At 41.8% G+C, this 17783-nt stretch overlaps 2 long non-coding RNA genes across 3 annotated transcripts in view; one reads left to right on the plus strand and one right to left on the minus strand.

Annotated features, from left to right (window-relative positions):
* The window catches only part of LOC132343856 (uncharacterized), a 50471-nt gene extending 44658 nt beyond the window's left edge, over window positions 1–5813 (minus strand). For both annotated transcript variants that reach the window (XR_009492857.1, XR_009492858.1), the window contains exon 1: window positions 5533–5813. This is a non-coding gene — a long non-coding RNA (uncharacterized lncRNA). The remainder of the gene's footprint in view (window positions 1–5532) is intronic.
* Window positions 5791–17457, plus strand: LOC132343855 (uncharacterized). Its single transcript, XR_009492856.1, has 3 exons — window positions 5791–6009; window positions 15027–15169; window positions 17067–17457. It is a non-coding gene; the product is annotated as an uncharacterized lncRNA (long non-coding RNA).
* Window positions 17458–17783: the final 326 nt, after the last annotated feature.

Below are 17783 nucleotides of genomic sequence, written 5' to 3' on the forward strand. Positions count from 1 at the left end.
TTGTGAAAAACTCAGAGAAAATCTAAATTCCAGAGGGAAATCAGGTGATGTTCACTTAGCATTTTTTTTTTTTTTTTGGTCAAATATATCAGATGTTGTGGCTGAAAATCATAACTTTAGTAGGTTTGTAGACTACAGGCCCCAGCTTGGGCACCGATGTGTACCCCAAACTTAGTACCCCCCTAGATGTTTCTCAAAAAGTTGGGACATGTTCCCTCAACCATTTGCCAGTGCTTTTGTGTTCAAAGGGTCAAAAGATGAGAAAGCATTTAATCTTTTGTTTACCGTGTGTACCTATGATGTGCCAGACACTTGGTGTTATATGTGCTGGAATCTCGTTTCACATTTTCAGCCATACTATGAGGCACATATCATTGTCATGCATTACAAATAAATAAACTAAGGCTCAGGGACATTAAGAAGATTTGTTTCAAGTTACCTCCTCCTAAGTTCATTGTTATCTTCAGAATCAGCACCTGGTCTCCAAAGGTAAGACATGCCACAGTCTTTGTTCTTCAATTGTATGGTATTAAGTGACAAAGAAGACTAAAAGCTGCTGTACATAATAGGATCTTCACTCAGGCTAGGCATGGTGATATACACACATGCACGCTACCTCTATACACGCACATATACTCCTGCATACACACATCTACAAATACAATGCATATATACTCATCGCTATTCGTTTCTTAAAGACGAGAACACAGAGCCTCACAGAGAACAGTGGGCCCACCCACGCTCATATACTCAGTAAGAAATGATCTGGGTTCAATTCCAGAATTATCTGATACCATGGTTTTTTCCATAGTATAGCTCCCAGAGATGGTGGAGTAGAGGTCAACTCTGCTTATTGCTGATTCAATGTCTCATCTTCCATTCTTTCTTATTAGCAGAACCCCAGCAACAGACTAGCTAATTTCCTTCCTATTGACCCTGTCCCTTTCCTGGATTCTTTGCTTCTCACTTGGATTATTGTAAGTATCTCTATGGAATACCCCAGACTCTAGTCACACCCTTTCTGATCCAGCCAGTTCCCAGGTTTATTCACGTATGTCACAACTAGTGGAAAAGTTTTAATGATGACTTGATAAAGTCCAAACTCTTTCACAATCAAACTCAAAGCCTCTTTTGTAGGCTCATTCTATCACTCATATTAATATAAATAATAACATACTCTGTCTCAGCCAGACTAAACCAGTCCTGTTCTGCCAGGTGCATCCTGAACTTTTTATTATCTTGTCATTCACTTTTGCTAAAAACTCTCAACACCGTACTTCCCACCTGTGCAGTCTTAGAGCCCTTTTAAGGTCTGGCCCTCAAGATGCCTTATCAAGTTTCTCTCTTTTTTTGGAAATCCAGTAAGAATATAATGGATTCATGATACTTAGACATAGATCAGATTCAGGTTGGTATTTTCATACATTGATTTTTGGTGAGGTGATTGATTAAATGTGTTATGTTTAGGTTCCACCTACTTTGTGAAAGATACGCTTAGGTACTGAGGATGCACATACAGTAAACACAAAGAAGGCTGAGCACTGAAGAATTGATGCTTTCGAACCGTGGTGCTGGAGAAGATCTTGAGAATCCCTTGGACAGCAAGGAGGTCAAACTAGTCAATCCTAAAGGAAATAAACCCTGAATATTCATTGGAAGGACTGATGCTGAAGCTGAAGCTCCAATACTTTGACCACCTGATGTGAAGAACTGACTCCTTAGAAAAGACCCTGATGCTGGGGAAGATTGAGGGCAGGAGGAGAAGGGGATGACAGAGGATGAGATGGTTGGATGGCATCATCGACTCAATGGGCATGAGTTTGAGCAAAATCCGGGAGATAGGGAAGGACAGGGAAGCGTGGGGTGCTGCAGTCCATATGGTCATAAAGACACAACTTAGTGCCTGGACAACAACAAGTTCATTGCCCTCAACGAACTTATTGAGAACCATTTCTCTGTGCGTCTTTGTCTGTCCCCCAACTCTTACACATAAATTAGCTAGAATGCAAAAGATTTCGGAGTGGAAACTTTTTCTTTTGACTAGATGATGAATTTCAAAGACAGATATGCATTACTCTGTGTGGTTATATTACTTGATTATAGTATTACTGTATTATATGTTATAATTATTAGTAGTTATTGTCATTGCTAATATTTTCTGATTTATAACTATGGGCCTTATATGTGACAAAGTGCTACACACTGCCATGCAATCCTAATAACTCTGAATATGAGAGCTATTACTTGCCTCATTTTACAGATGAAGGAAATGAGCACAGAGTATTTAAATGAATTATAAGGAGTAAGTAGTGGACGCAAGCTTTGAACTGGGCAGTGTGAACCAGACCCTGACCAAGTTCAATGTCCTTACTCCTGTATCAGGATACGGGCCTAGCACGTATTGAATAGTTGAGAGTATCAACTCTGGGACTTCCCTGGTGGTCTGGTGATTGAGACTTCACCTTCCAATGCAGGGGATGTAAGTTCGATCCCTGGTCAGGGAGCCAAGATCCCACATACCTCGAGGCCAAAAAATCAAAACATAAAACAATGCGCACTCATGGGTGGTTCATGTTGATGTATGGCAAAAAACCACCACAATATTGTAAAGAAATTATCCTCCAATTAAAATAAATAAATTAATTTAAATATTTTAAAAATAAAAAAAGCAATGTTTTAACAAATTCGATACAGACTTTGAAAATGGTCCACATCAAAATCTTATTTAAAAAAATGAGTATCAACTTTTGCATTACCCAGCCTGAGTTAAATCACTGAGTTTCTCCTTATTATCTCTGTGACCCCATTAGGAGTCAGTTTCCTTATGTGTAAAATTGGAATAAAGCTAATGTCTATCTTATAGGGTTTGGGGGAGGATCAAATACCTAAATATACATCAAGCATGTAGAATAGCACCTGGTAAAAATTTAGCGTTACTTTAGGCAGTAATAATGGTTAAGTAGAAGTTCAGGAAGCAACAGAGAATGAATGAAGACCTAGCCCAGGGTCCCATGTACAGTTTAAACTTAGCAGCAATAAATAAATCTCCAGCCCAGGGCCTAGAATACAACAAGGTGCACAGTAATTGTTTATTGATTGAACAGCTGTCTGTCAAAAGGTGGGAAGGGGCGGTGGGGGTGACGCCTGTGTGGAAACCCAGGATGAGTTTGCATCATGCTCTAAACATTTGATCTGACTCCAAAGGGTGATGGGTCCCCAGCCAGGAAGAATCCAATTTCAATATCTCAAATGGTACACACATCCTCCAGTCCATATCCTGAGCCCTGTAGCTCTAGACCCTGGAGTACAGTTGTCCTTGCAACACAGCTACTTCTGTGTCTAGACACTGGTGACACCATCCCTCCCCCCGATCTACTATATCCAGTTCTGAAAGCTGCAATTGCACCTCCTGAATGAAGAAGTTTATGAGATTAATAAAAGGATGTCAGTTTCACATGTATATTATCATATGTGAAACAGATCGCCAGTCCGGATTCGATTCATGAGACAAGGTACTCAGGGCTGGTGCACTGGGATGACCTAGAGGGATGGGATGGGGAGGGAGGTGGGCGGCAGGGGGCAGGGGGTTCAGGATGGGGAATACATGTACACCCATGGCTGATTCATGTCAATGTATGGCAAAACCACTACAATATTGTAATTAGCCTCCAATTAAAATAAATAAATTAAAAAATTAAATTAAATTTAAAAAATTTTTAAAGGATGTCAGTTTCAGAATGACATGCAGTATTTCTGTCTGAATCTGCACCCAGTAAGCTGACAGGTCATCCAGGCTATCCCTCTGCCTCCAAGCATGTCTTGCCCCTCTCCTTCCCCAGACAGAAGAGCGTCTCAGCTCTTCTTCTGATCTTGGAGAAACTGAGGCAGGTATGCTTTGTTCCAAGTTTCACTGAAAGAGAACCTGGAGCATTTTCTTTGCTGTGAAATGGCTCCAAAGCAGAAGGAGATGAAATTCTCTTTTAGATCTGAATTCTTCGGGGACAGGAAAGGAGAGGGATGGTGATTCTATTCCATCATCATTTTCCAACCCATTCCTTCATTTTCAAAGTCTTTAGACTGCTTATAAAAGCAAAGTCCTTAAGGGAAGAAGGACAGCTCTGGACCTCAAACAAACCCTGTAGTAATGAGGAGGTGGCATATGGCTTGGGACTTAGATGTCCTAATGTTCAAATCCCCAGCCAATTGCCTCTCTTGTAATAAGATGAAAAGACGGACGTGGGGAAGGTATACCCAACACAAAAGCATTGATATTGTCATTTTAAACCATCCCTGGATGTGTACTGGAAGGCTTTCCAGGTGGTGCTGGTGGTGAAGAACCCTCTTGCCAATGCAGGAGACATGAGAAACAGGCTCTATCCCTGGGTCGGGAAGGTCCCCTGGAGGAGGGCATGGTAATCCTCTCCAGTATTCTTGCCTGGAGAATCCCATGGACAGAGGGAAGGTGTACAGCTTATCACCCCAGATGCTTCAAAATAGCATTTCTAGGGATAGGACAGATATACCTATTGTTTTCACTCCAGTTGATTCAGAAGGTCGGCTGAAGCTGAGAATCATTTTTATCAGGATTTTGCTCCAAAGGACACTACAGACTTCCAGTGAACTGGATATTACAAGTAGCTCTAAGAGTCCAGCAGCCCAGCTTGTTGTTGTTCAGTCGCTCAGTTGTGTCCAACTCTTTTGCGACCCCATGGACTGTAACCCACCAGGCTCCACTGTCCATGGGATTTCCTTCTCCAGGGGATCTTCCTGATCCAAGGATCAAACCTGCGTCTCCTGCACTGGAAGGTGGATTATTTACCACTGAGCCACCAGGGAAGCCTGCAAACTGGCTTAGAAAAAGCCTAAACCTACAAGCATTAAATATGCTTAGGCAGCTACACAGGCCCATTTCTTGAGGGAGGCCCACAGTTTATCTCAGCCCACAATAGTAACCACAGGTAGTGTGAAGATAGAGAAAGAATCTCTCTCCGTGAAGACTTGATTTGAACTGTTTGAGTTGCCTTTCAGAGAGAGAGGATAGCTCCCATCAATCAGAAGGAAGTTCTAGGTCCATCATATTTGTCCTGACCACTCAAGAGAGGGAAATTACAGAGTTGAAAGAGAGAAGAGAAGACATCCTAAGGAAACCTCAGCTGATGAATGTAGAGCTAGAGCTCTGTCCCTGGGTCACATTCCTTGTCCAGTATTATGTCTCAGCACAGGACTAGCTCTTAGTAAGCATCCTTCAAATATTTGTTGAATGGAAAGACAAATGAAAGTTCTGCAAGTAACTTTATCTCTGCCCTGTCTCATTTTTATCAAATCTCTGTTCTAGTTTAGAGTTCATGAGGAAAGTCAAGTTTACTCTCAGATACCACGAAGCAGAAAGCATCCTACTTTCTGGCTGATGAAATTTTTGTTTTCTAAGATAGAGAAACTAACACCATGGAAAGAGTATACCTGGGTGGTGGACTAGACCACTTCACAAGTGCCCCACCACCTACCAGCCATGTGACTGATGAGTCACCTTACCTTGCTATGTCTCAGTTTCACCACCTGCAGATCACGGATAATAGCATGTAGCCCACAGGGCTACTGCAGGGGTTTCTGCTGTGTTCTCTGCTATGATTGACACGTGGTAGACACCCTATAAAAGGCAGCTGTTCAGAGAGTGTGACTCTGGCTGACTTTTAAGCCTTTGAGTATAGAAGAGGGTCCTAGCCAATCGTCGCTGTTCAGTTGTGAAGTCATAGTGTGACTGTCTCTCTTTCTGACTCTTTGTGACCCCATGGACTGCAGCACACCAGGCTCCCCCATCCTTCACTCTCTCTCTGAGTTTTCTCAGATTCATGTCCACTGAGCCAGTGTTACTATCTAACCATCACATCCTCTGCCACCCCTTTCTTTTGCCTTCAGTCTTTCCCAGCATCAGGGTCTTTTCCAATGAGTCAACTCTTCGCATCAGATGGCCAAAGTGTTGGAGATTCAGCATCAGCATAAGTCCTTCCAGTGAGTATTCAGGGTTGACTTCCTTTAAGATTGACTGGTTTGGGCTAACCAGTAGGGTTGGGCTTTTTGAAGCTTGATTGCCCCAAGGACTTGGGATGGTTTTGGTGTTCAGAACAGGTATCTTCTTGAGAGTGGATGTACACAGTGGAAAGAAAATGAGAGCTGGAAAAGCAGAGTGGGTCTAAATCCCTATTATGCTACTAGCCAGCAGTGTGACTTGGGCCACTGTCTCTCTTGGCCTCTCTTTCCTTATCTGCAGAAGGCAGGGGTCAAATTAAGTGATTTCTCACAGCCCATCCCAGAATTTATAATTTTATCTCTGCATTCATGAATGCCTTACCTGGCAGTACTACCTCAGGTGGTAAGAGCAACAAATGACAGTTATTTGGGGCTAGAAGACCACATCTGGGTATTTTTTAAGGGAAACTGCACTAGAAGTTACAGTGTGGAAATAAGATGGGTTAAGGTGATAGGTTGGTGGGTGTTTCTGAAGTTTTTTTGAAATCTGTTTTATAATTGCATTATAAATTTTATATCTTGTGTAACAGTAGAGGTAAAGATCAAGACCCACAATATCTAGAGCCCAAGAAGGGATCGGAGCAAGGAAAATTTGTGGGAAGGTGGAGGAGAATTTAGAACGGTTTTGATCCAAAGTGGAGTTCAAGTGGGATGATGGAAAGAGCATCACTGATTTGGCCTGAAAATAGGTGTCAAGTACAGTTCTAAGAGCTTCTCAGGTGGCGCTAGTGGTAGAGAACCCAAGTGCCAATGCAGGAGACATAAGAGACCCAGGTTCAATTCCTGAGTAGGGAAGATCCCCTGGAGGAGGGCATGGACATCCACTTCAGTATTCTTTCCTGGGAGAATCCCATGGACAGAGGAGCCTGGCAGGCTACAGTCCATAGGGTCACAAAGAGTCAGACATGACTGAAGTGACTTAGCATGCATGTACAGTTCGGAACTGGATGAATGGCAATGTTGATGGCAAGCCTTACAGTCACAGTAAAACTGTGTGACCTGGAATAAGCCACATTCCCTCTCAGAGTCTCAGATGCCTTATAAGCAAAATGAGAGTGGTGTGCAGACTAAATCAGAGCCATTTTTTTTCTTCTTCTTCTTCATAATAAAAGATATATGCCCAATGACCCAGCCCAAAGGGTGGACCTATACTTTGGTGACATCTCTCCCCCACTGAAGGTTTTTTCAAGGAAATAGGGTTATTTTTAGGACAGCCCTATCTGCTGAGTATGAGCCACCACAGAATGAGAGTGGAGACTTGACTTTTTAGCTGCACAATGGCTTTCAGTTCTCACTAAAAAAATCAAAATAAAAATAAGGAGAAAGGTACTTACCATATAGTTATAGATTTGAATCTGTTATAATTTATAGAAAGAGTAATTACATTGGAATCCATGGTGCTTGCAACATCTTTCCCCAAATGACAGTTACACACCAGGATGGAGAAGCTCTCGGCAAGAGGATCTCCTAAGGTCTAGCTCCTAGGGACACTGTGAGATGTCCTATTGGGTCAGTAATTCCCTCCAGGGTGTCTCATAGCTACTACACAGTGGCTTTAGGGCACAGTACTCAAGAAGGCAGGCCCTGGGGTCAGACTACCTGACAGTTCTATGACTATGAGCAAGCTTTTGTTGTTTAACCACTTAGTCATGTCCAACTCTTTGCAGCCCCATGGACTGCAGCATGCCAGGCTTCCCTGTCCTTCACCATCTCGCAGAGGTTGCTCAAACTCATGTCCATTGAGTCAGCAATACCATCCAACCATCTCATCCTCTGTCATCCCCTTTTCCTCCTGCCTTCAATCTTTCCCAGCATCAGGATCCTTTCTAATGAGTCAGCTATTTGCATCAGGTGGCCAAAATGTTGGAGCTTCAGCTTCAGCAGCAGTCCTTCCAATGAATATTCAGGATTGATTTCCTTTAGGATTGACTGATTTGATCTCCTTGCAGTCCAAGGGACTCTCCAGAGTCTTTTCCAACACCACAGTTCAAAAGCTAGGTAATTACTTTGCTATGCCTCAGTTTTCTCATCTGTAAAGTAAGTACAATAATAACTAAGGATATGATGAGTATGTAATGTAATAATAAATGTCTAGAGCATGGTATATGATCAGTGCTCAGTGTTATCTAAGGTCACACAGGCACTATATTCTCCCCTTTCTTCATTCAGCAAGGATTTACCAGAGTTCTCTGTGAGTCAGTCGGTTTCATGTATTGAACACAAAGCAAGAAACAAGGTGCTTGGTTGATGTCTCCTGAGGCTTATCTTCTAGTAGAGAGACCAAAAAAAAGGGAGAAGGAGAAGAGAAGAAAGAGGAGGGAGAGGAAGAAGAGGTGGAGGAGGAGGGGGGAGGAGAAAGAGAAGAAGGAGAAGAAGAGGAAGGAGATCAAAGAATAAATCACAGAAATTCATATGGCACAGGTAATCTACCAGGCTTCAGCAATACATGAACCACGAACTTCCAGATGTTCAAGCCAGTTTTAGAAAAGGCAGAGAAACCAGAGATCAAATTGCCAACATCTGCTGGATCATCGAAAAAGCAAGAGAGTTCCAGAAAAAACATCTATTTCTGCTTTGTTGACTATGCCAAAGCCTTTGACTGTGTGGATCACAATAAACTGTGGAAAATTCTGAAAGAGATGGGAATACCAGACCACCTGATCTGCCTCTTGAGAAATTTGTATGCAGGTCAGGAAGCAACAGTTAGAACTGGACATGGAACAACAAACTGGTTCCAAATAGGAAAAGGAGTTCATCAAGGCTGTATATTGTCACCCTGTGTATTTAACTTATATGCAGAGTACATCATGAGAAATGCTGGACTGGAAGAAACAAGCTGGAATCAAGATTGCTGGGAGAAATCTCAATAACCTCAGATATGCAGATGACACCACCCTTACGGCAGAAAGTGAAGAGGAACTCAAAAGCCTCTTGATGAAAGTGAAAGTGGAGAGTGAAAAAGTTGGCTTAAAGCTCAACATTCAGAAAACGAAGATCAGGGCATCCGGTCCCATCACTTCATGGGAAATAGATGGGGAAACAGTGGAAACAGTGTCAGACTTTATTTCTTGGGGCTCCAAAATCACTGCAGATGGTGATTGCTGCCATGAAGTTAAAAGACACTTACTCCTTGGAAGAAAAGTTATGACCAACCTAGATAGCATGTTCAAAAGCAGAAACATTACTTTGCCAACAAAGGTCCATCTAGTCAAGGCTACGGTTTTTCCAGTGGTCATGTATGAATGTGAGAGTTGGCCTGTGAAGAAAGCTGAGTGCCAAAGAATTGATGCTTTTGAAGTGTGGTGTTGGAGAAGACTCTTGAGAGTACCTTGGACTGCAAGGAGATTCAACCAGTCCATTCTCAAGGAGATCAGCCCTGGAATTTTTTTGGAAGGAATGATGCTAAAGCTGAAACTCCAGTACTTTGGCCACCTCATGCAAAGACTTGACTCATTGGAAAAGACTCTGATGCTGGGAGGGATTGGTGGCAGGAGGAGAAGGGGACGACAGAGGATGAGATGGCTGGATGGCATCACTGACTTGATGGACGTGAGTCTGAGTGAACTCCAGGAGTTGGTGTTGGACAGGGAGGCCTGGGATGCTGTGATTCATGGGGTCACAAAAAGTCGGACACGACTGAGTGAACTGAACTGAACTGAATCTAATGAAAATAAAAGAGATATGATGAAATTAAATAGGGTGGATGGGAAATGTTACAGTGAATGACTAAGATGTGGAAACTTCATCTCCCTCATTTCTGTCCCCAAGCCAACAGTTCCCTCCCCTCTTCACTTCTTTTCCTTGAACCCCTGTCTTGTCATATATTTCTGTAGTGCTGTGTTGAACAAGCTGTGATTTAGTGATTCAGGTGTGAAACTTGAACTATGTGGCTTCACTAGGATTGGAAATTACAGTTTTAAGCTTTTTCATTGTTCCTTACTGTATCCCTGGACCATAAAGAAGCCTGAATGCCAAAGAATTGATGCTTTTGAACTGTGGTACTGGAGAAAACTCTTGAGACTGTCCTGGACAGCAAGAAGATCAAATCAGTCAATCCTAAAGGAAATCAACTCTAAATATTCATTGGAAGGACTGATCCTGAAGCTGAAGCTCCAATCCTTTGGCCCCCTGATGCAAAGAGCTGACTCATTGGAAAAGACCCTGAATGCTGGGAAAGATTGAAGGTAGAAGGAGAAGAGGGTGACAGAGGATGAGATGGTTGGATGGCATCACTGATTTAGTGGACATGAACTTGGGCAAACTCCAGAAAAGAGAAGGACAGGGAAGCCTGGCGTGCTGCAGTCCATGGGATCACAAAGAGTTTGGACACAACTTGGTGACTGAACAAAAGTATACCCCTTGGGGCTTCCCTGCTGACTCGATGGTAAGCAATCTGCCTGCAATGCAGGAGACTTGGGTTTGATCCCTGGGTCAGAAAGATCCCCTGAAGAAGGAAATGGCTACCCACTCCATTATTCTTCACTAGTAAATTCCATGGACAGAAGAGCCTGGCGGGATACACTCCATGGGGTCACAAAGAGATGGACACAACTTAGTGACTAAACAACAACCACAATATATCCCTTATCCTTAGGTCAATGCTTGTTGTAAAGTAGATACATATTCAATAAATATTCACTGAATGCATGTGTGAAAAGTCAGAGCCATGAATGACTTGCTGCTTCACACAGCTGGGAGAAATACTGATTCAGCCTCATGCAGTCTGCTCCCTTTAGAGTTCATATAAGGATTTACAGCCTTTGACAGTCTCAGCCACTTCTGGTTTTTGCACAACTGTACAAAGACTAAGAAAGAGTGCTGATAGTCTGAGAAGCCAGAATCCAATGTTACCTTTTTTTGTGACTTCTGTTAAAGAGCAGAGACATTACTTTGCCAACAAAAGTCTGTCTAGTCAAGGCTATGGTTTTTCCAGTGGTCATGTATGGATGTGAGAGTTGGACTATAAAGAAAGCTGAGCACCCAAGAGTTGATGCTTTTGAACTGTGGTGTTGGAGAAGACTCTTGAGAGTCCCTTGGACTGCAAGGAGATCCAACCAGTCCATCCTAAAGGAGATCAATCCTGGGTGTTCATTGGAAGGACTGATGTTGAAGCTGAAACTCCAGAACTTTGGCCACCTGATGTGAAGAGCTGACTCATTTGAAAAGACCCTGATGCTGGGAAAGATTGAGGTCAAGAGGAGAAGGGGACGACAGAGGATGAGATGGTTGGATGGTATCACCGACACTATGGACATGAGTTTGAGTGAACTCCGGGAGTTGGTGATGGACAGGGAGGCCTGGCGTGCTGTGGTTCATGGGGTCGCAAAGAGTTGGACACAACTGAGCGAATGAACTGAACTGAACTGATGAACTTGAGGAAGCCACATCACTCTAGACTTCTGTTTTCTCATTACTAAAATGAGAACTTTCCCAGCAAGTTCTCCTATTAGCAGAAATTAAGTCAGATATTAGATGTGAAAGAATGAATTGTAAATTCCTACCAAGTGCATGATATTATCATTACAATACAAGCAATTAGTGGCCACAAAGTAAAACTCCAGATCCTAAAGCAAATGTTTGATAAGGATCATCTCCAGCCTCCTTCAGGCCCTAAAGCCCTTAGATCTCCTTAATATCCACCCAGGTACTCCTCTTTTTGTCCTTAACTAAACATTGTAGGGACTTCTTGGGTATAAAAAGAACTATGAGCCTAGAGCTATGATAATATAACCAAAGTTTGCTGCAAATGAAAGAGCTAGAATTCAAGGCATTTAGAAGCTCAGAATAAACAGACTAATTGGAGGAATGAAATATCCATTAGTCTAAATGAATATTTCTATAAAGCTGCATGTTAGACATTGATAAAAAGAGATGATTAAATGCAGAATTAACCAAGATTAATTATTTTAATCAAGAGATTAATCACGATTATATCTTTACATTAGTTTACTCTGCTGATGTTTGCTCAGCAATCTGAGGGGAAATCTGTTCATTTATCACCTTCGTGTTTGAAAATCGGCCCATATTTTATACAGCCTCCCATCTACCATCATTAACCTCTTTGTAAACAGAAGCTCCTAAACAGATAAATAGTATTTGAGAAGAATGTGCATGGGGCCAAGAACACAGAGCTCCATGCCAGGGGTCTGGAGTCAAAGCTGAATTCTCCAAAACGTTTGAGGGATGGGCTGACAGAAGCGATGGGTAAAGTTTAGAGATGGTGGTTTGTATGAGCATGAGAAAGCACAGTAGCTGGTAGAAATGGAGCAGGAAAGGACTCTGGCTCTGGGAAACTAAAACAGCCCAGTGCCAAATGAGATATTAGGAAGTGTGAAGACAGATCTGGATCATGTAGCTCCTTGATACCTTCACATGTTCCTTCATCTCCAGGTCTTGACAGGTGAATTTGCTGATAACCATCCAAACTCGTTCTCTCTGGGGCTCCATATTCTTAGTGAAAAGTCCTAACATTTACTCAGTGTTCATACAAAAAAACTGGACTAATTCCTAATATGGGTGTCTGTACTACTTCCCCAACCAATCAGTATGTATGTTATATTTATATTGACATAGTTCATATATATTCATATATATACAATATTTACATATTCTTATATTAATGCATGCTATGTATACATACATATGTGAATATTATTATATATGCATATGCAATTGCTCTGTCTTAGATAACAATTCATCCTCTTCAATCATGGCTTGCATTTCTTACTTGGGTCATGCTGGCTGGATTGGAAACTGGTAGGAATCACTACTAAATTAATTAAATTTGAGAAAAATATGCCACATTGGACAACTCCTGTATTTTTTCTTCCAACAGAAGTTTATTAAATACTTGTTGTACATCACAGCTTCCCAGGTGGCTCAGTGGTAAAGAATCCACCTGCCAGTGCCTAAGACACAGGTTTGATCCCTGGTCCAGGAAGATCCCCTAGAGGAGGAAATGGCTCCCTATCCAGACAGAGGAGCCTGGCAGGCTACCATCCATGGATCACAAAGAGTCAGACATGACTTAAAGGCTGAACAACAACGTTGTATAGCAGGCTTTATGGTTTAACTGAGCAGTGCTTTTGATGGATATATTCTGTGGTTAACTCTTAATATAAAGTACTATCACCATATAAAGTACAATCTTAATTTATATTTTGCCAAAGAAAAACTGAGTCCTGGTGAGTTTAAATAACTGGAACAAAGTCTATAGGTAAATCTGGGGAGAATTGAGATCTTAACAATTATTGAGTCTTTTGATCCATGAACATGGTATACTTCACTATTTAAATCATCTTTAATTTCTTTCAATGATGTTTTGTGGTTTTCAGTGTGTAAGACTTGCATTTATTTTGTTAAATTTACTCACAAATACTTTATTTTTTTATACTATTTTGAATGGAATTGCTTTCTTAATTTCATTGAGATTGTCTTTTGTTGATATAAAGGAATTGCAGTAGATTTTTGTATATTAGTTTTGCATTCTGTGACCTTGCCAAACTTGCTCATTAGTTCTAGAAGTTTTGTGTGTTGTGGGTATTCCCTGAAATTCCCTACACATTGAACAACAACATGAACAACAAAAGGTATATAAATTGTCTTTAGATATCTATAACTCAAATTTACCTTGCCTTAAGCAGCTCCTGACTTACATAGTATCTAAAGGAGATCAGCCCTGGGTGTTCTTTGGAAGGAATGATGCTAAAGCTGAAACTCCAGTACTTTGGCCACCTCATGCGAAGAGTTGACTCATTGGAAAAGACTATGATGTTGAGAGGGATTGGGGGCAGGAGGAGAAGGGGATGACAGAGGATGAGATGGCTGGATGGCATCACTGACTCGATGGACATGAGTTTGAGTGAACTCCAGGAGATGGTGATGGACAGGGAGGCCTGACGTGCTGCGATTCATGGGGTTGCAAAGAGTTGGACACGACTGAGTGACTGAACTGAACTGAACTGAACTGAATGAAGTATCATTTTGTGCCCTTCAGAATCTGAAATCCTTCATTAACTCTCAGAGTTCATTCCCACTCCCAGAATGTTCTTATTCCCCAAAGACTTTCTCTCATTTGGGTTTGGTGCTTCCAGTCTGCATCTGGCAGCTTGGATCTTGGATCTGGCCCTCCCCATAGACTGAGGCTGAATGATTAAAGACGTGACAGGCAGCCAATTGGCAAGATGGGAAGAATGAAAATTAACATCCCCGAGAGCTGACTGTATACAAGTCACTATGCTGGACGTTTTCACGTGGTTTTTGATTCACTGATCATAACCACACTTAATGAATAGCAATTATTATTCCTGCTTAACAGACAAAAATTTTTCACATCTGATTTCAAGTCTGAGTTTCACAGAACTTAATTTGTCTATTAACAGAGAGTTAGTGTATGAAGGAGACTAGATATCAAACCATGTCTTCACTCAAAAGCTTTCTATACTACCTCTGAAAAATTACCTTTTCCATATCTATGGACACAATGTTGATTATCATAAAACTTCATTAGTGGGGCATTTTTAGATCCATTTTACAGATGAGGAAACCAAGGCTTGCGCAGAGTTATACAGTTACAGAGAACTCAGAACAGGATGTGAGCTCAAATATTTCTGATCTTTTCATGATACATTTTTGTTCAATGACTAAGTATGTGGAATCTGCAGTCAGACTTTCTGAGTTCTATTCTGTGCTCCACCAGTTTCTAAGTGGGTGACCTTAAACAAGTTGCTTAACATGGTATGATTATATTTTTCCTCAGTGGGGATAATTATAATACTTCCTTGTGAAGTTGTCCCGAGGATCAGTTGAGACTATATATAATGTACATATGGCAGGTAACATATAAGATGTTATTATTATGATTAAGAATAAATATATCCTTCCTTAGTTACTGGATTTCTAGGGAAGAAAATAAAGACTTTTCATGAAAAATTTCAACATAAACCTTTTTTTTTTTTTTTTTGGTGTATGTTCCCTTATCTCTTTCCTCTCACAAATAGGACTAGGTTGGGAGTTGTAGGAAGCCCTGTGTCAAGGTCTTGTTCTGCCACCAGAGCAGAATCAGTTGTGGGAACCTCCAAAGTCTTCTTTCTCTCTTTGGCATCCAGAAGTAGGCTTCCATGCTATGGGCATCGTGACACAGGTTTGTATTAATACTTAAAGCATTTCTACTCCAGGTTAGGATCTTGACATAGGTTTCCTTTCAATGCATGTTCTGCTAGGTAGGCTGGGTTCCAGATACTTTTCAGTTTCTCTACCAATCAGGAAAAATCTCAGAGACAGAGTTGGATAGTCAGTTCCTAAAGCTTTCACCAAGTTAGAAAACACATTAGCAATCATTTTTCTGACCCTCTGCTTCCTTATCATTAAAATAAGGAATAGCCAGGCTTACCAGGAAGCATGAATGAAATAATGTATATTATATGCTAAGACTGAGTGCTCCCTGTGGGAGAGAGCTGTAATATTCTGTGACAGCTCTGACTTGAGAATTAGGACACCTCACATAGTTCTCACATAGCTATGAATTTTCTGTGTGTTTTTATGTGAGCTGCTTGCCCTTGCTGGCTGACTTTTTTTTTATATATATAATTAATGATTGGGATTTTATACATGCTTAATGTTTCTTCCCCCTCAATCTGCATAAGCAAATCCTCCATTCATCCATCACACATTTTTATTTAAGTACCTATCTACCACCAAGATCCTTGGTGGCTCAGTGGTAAAGAATCTGCTTGCAATACAGGAGACCCAGTTTCGATCCCTGGATTGGGAAGATCGCCTGGAGGAGGAAATGGAAACCCACTCCAGTACTCTTGCCTGGGAAATCCCATGGAGCCTGATAGGCTGCAGTTCATAGGGTTACAAAGAGTTGGACATAACTGAGCTACTAACACCACCCAAGAACTGATGATACCAGAATGAGTAAGATTGACCTAAAGGAACTCTATGCTCTTTGGATATGACCTATATGCATTATGGGAGCAAGGGAAAAAGGAAATAACTAACTGTTTTGAGAGGAGCTGGCCATGGCTCAGAAAGCAGTTCAGTTCAGTCAGAAAGCAGGTGATATCTAAAATGAGCCTTGATCTAGTATAGGGTGTCCAGTTGAGAAGGAAGTTCCCAAAGAAGATGCTTATGATTTTACTCCAGATTCTGCATAACTCAAATTGTGCTGTGATGGATCCAACCAGAAATGGAAAATTGCCATTATCTGAGGGACTTTTGGAAAATATTCTTTTAAAATTTTACTTATTTGTGGCCATGCTGTGTCTTTGTTGCTGTGCACAGGCTTTCTCTAGTTGCAGGACACGGGCTCTCACTGTGGTGGCTTCTCTTGTTGCAGAGCACTAGCTCTGGGGTACAGAGGCTTCAGTAGTTGTGGTGTGCGGGCGTTATTGCCCTGCGGCAGGTGGAATCTTCCCAGACCAGGGATCAAACCCGTGTTCCCTGCATTGGATGGTTGATTCTTAACCACTGGGCTAACAGGGAAGTCCGTGGGTCCAAGTACATCCCCAAATAAGATCAGGGTTTGCCTCTCAGTTTCACTCCAAGTATCAGGTGGATTTGGTGTATTGATTCTAGCTTATGTGTCTAACATATAGCGAACCATAAGCCAATGTCTTAAGGAAAGACGCATAGGTCTGGGGATACGGAATAAGCAACCAATAAACATGCTCTTATGCTTTCAGCTAATTTTCTGGGATTCAAAGAAAGATTTGAGCTTCTCTGAGGCAGGGAAACCAATGTCCATTGCCCATTGGTAGGCCTGAGGGAGATTATGGCTCTAAGGCATCATGGGTCTTGAAATTCCTGCCAGGTTGGAGATGTGCTTACCTGACAGATGTCCTCCATACTGCTGAGAGTGGTGTTCTCCTAAGCGGTGGGGTGGTGGTGGTGCTGCTGCTGCTGAAACTGCAGTTGTCCCTAAGATGTACAAAAATTGTTCATTTATCTTGTTTGGCTGTCCCCCCAGTTTTGCCTGCATTTTTAACACTATAATTTTTCCTTACAGAGTTACTCTTTTTTATTTTTCCATTCAGTGCATGTAATTCAGTAGAGCTGATTCTATCTGTGGCCCGGGAACTCCATCTGTGGTTATGTGACCCAAGCCTGGTCAATCAGAAAACTGCATCCCTCTTGACAACAGTGATCACAGAATATCCCAGAATGCTCGCTAAAGTGGCTGGGAGAGAGGTATGCTCTTATAATAAGAATGATGGGAAGAAAAGAAGCAAGCCAGGGGTTTAGCCTGCTCTCAGGCACTGCGAAGGAAGAACTTGCCTGAGAATGCAAACAACACTGAGAAAACAAAACCGAGAGCAATCACTACCACTGCTGATGCTGTTTTAGCATTCATATGCACTTCTGCCCGAAGTTCTTGCCCACCTTGGACTTTGCAACTGTGTGAACCAATAAAGTTGCTTGAGGTTAGTTTTCTGTCCCTTGAATGTTGTTCCTGATTTAAACAATGATGTTCTTATTTTTGAAGCTCAGGGCATGGAAAGTCAAAGTGAAAGTGTTAGTTGCTTAGTCGTGTCCGACTGTTTGTGACCTCCTGGACTATGTAGCTCACCAAGCTCCTCTGTCTGTGGAATTCTCCAGGCAAGAATATTGGAGTCTGCAGCCATTCTCTTCTCCAGGAGATCTTCCCAACCCAGGGACTGAACCCAAGTCTCCTGCACTGCAGGTGGATTCTTTACCATCTGAGCCACCAGGCGAAGATCACTGGGGCATAGAAAGTGGGAGATAAGTGGGAG

The sequence above is a fragment of the Bos taurus genome, chromosome 25, assembly GCF_002263795.3.
Source record: "Bos taurus isolate L1 Dominette 01449 registration number 42190680 breed Hereford chromosome 25, ARS-UCD2.0, whole genome shotgun sequence".
Taxonomy (NCBI): domain Eukaryota; kingdom Metazoa; phylum Chordata; class Mammalia; order Artiodactyla; family Bovidae; genus Bos; species Bos taurus.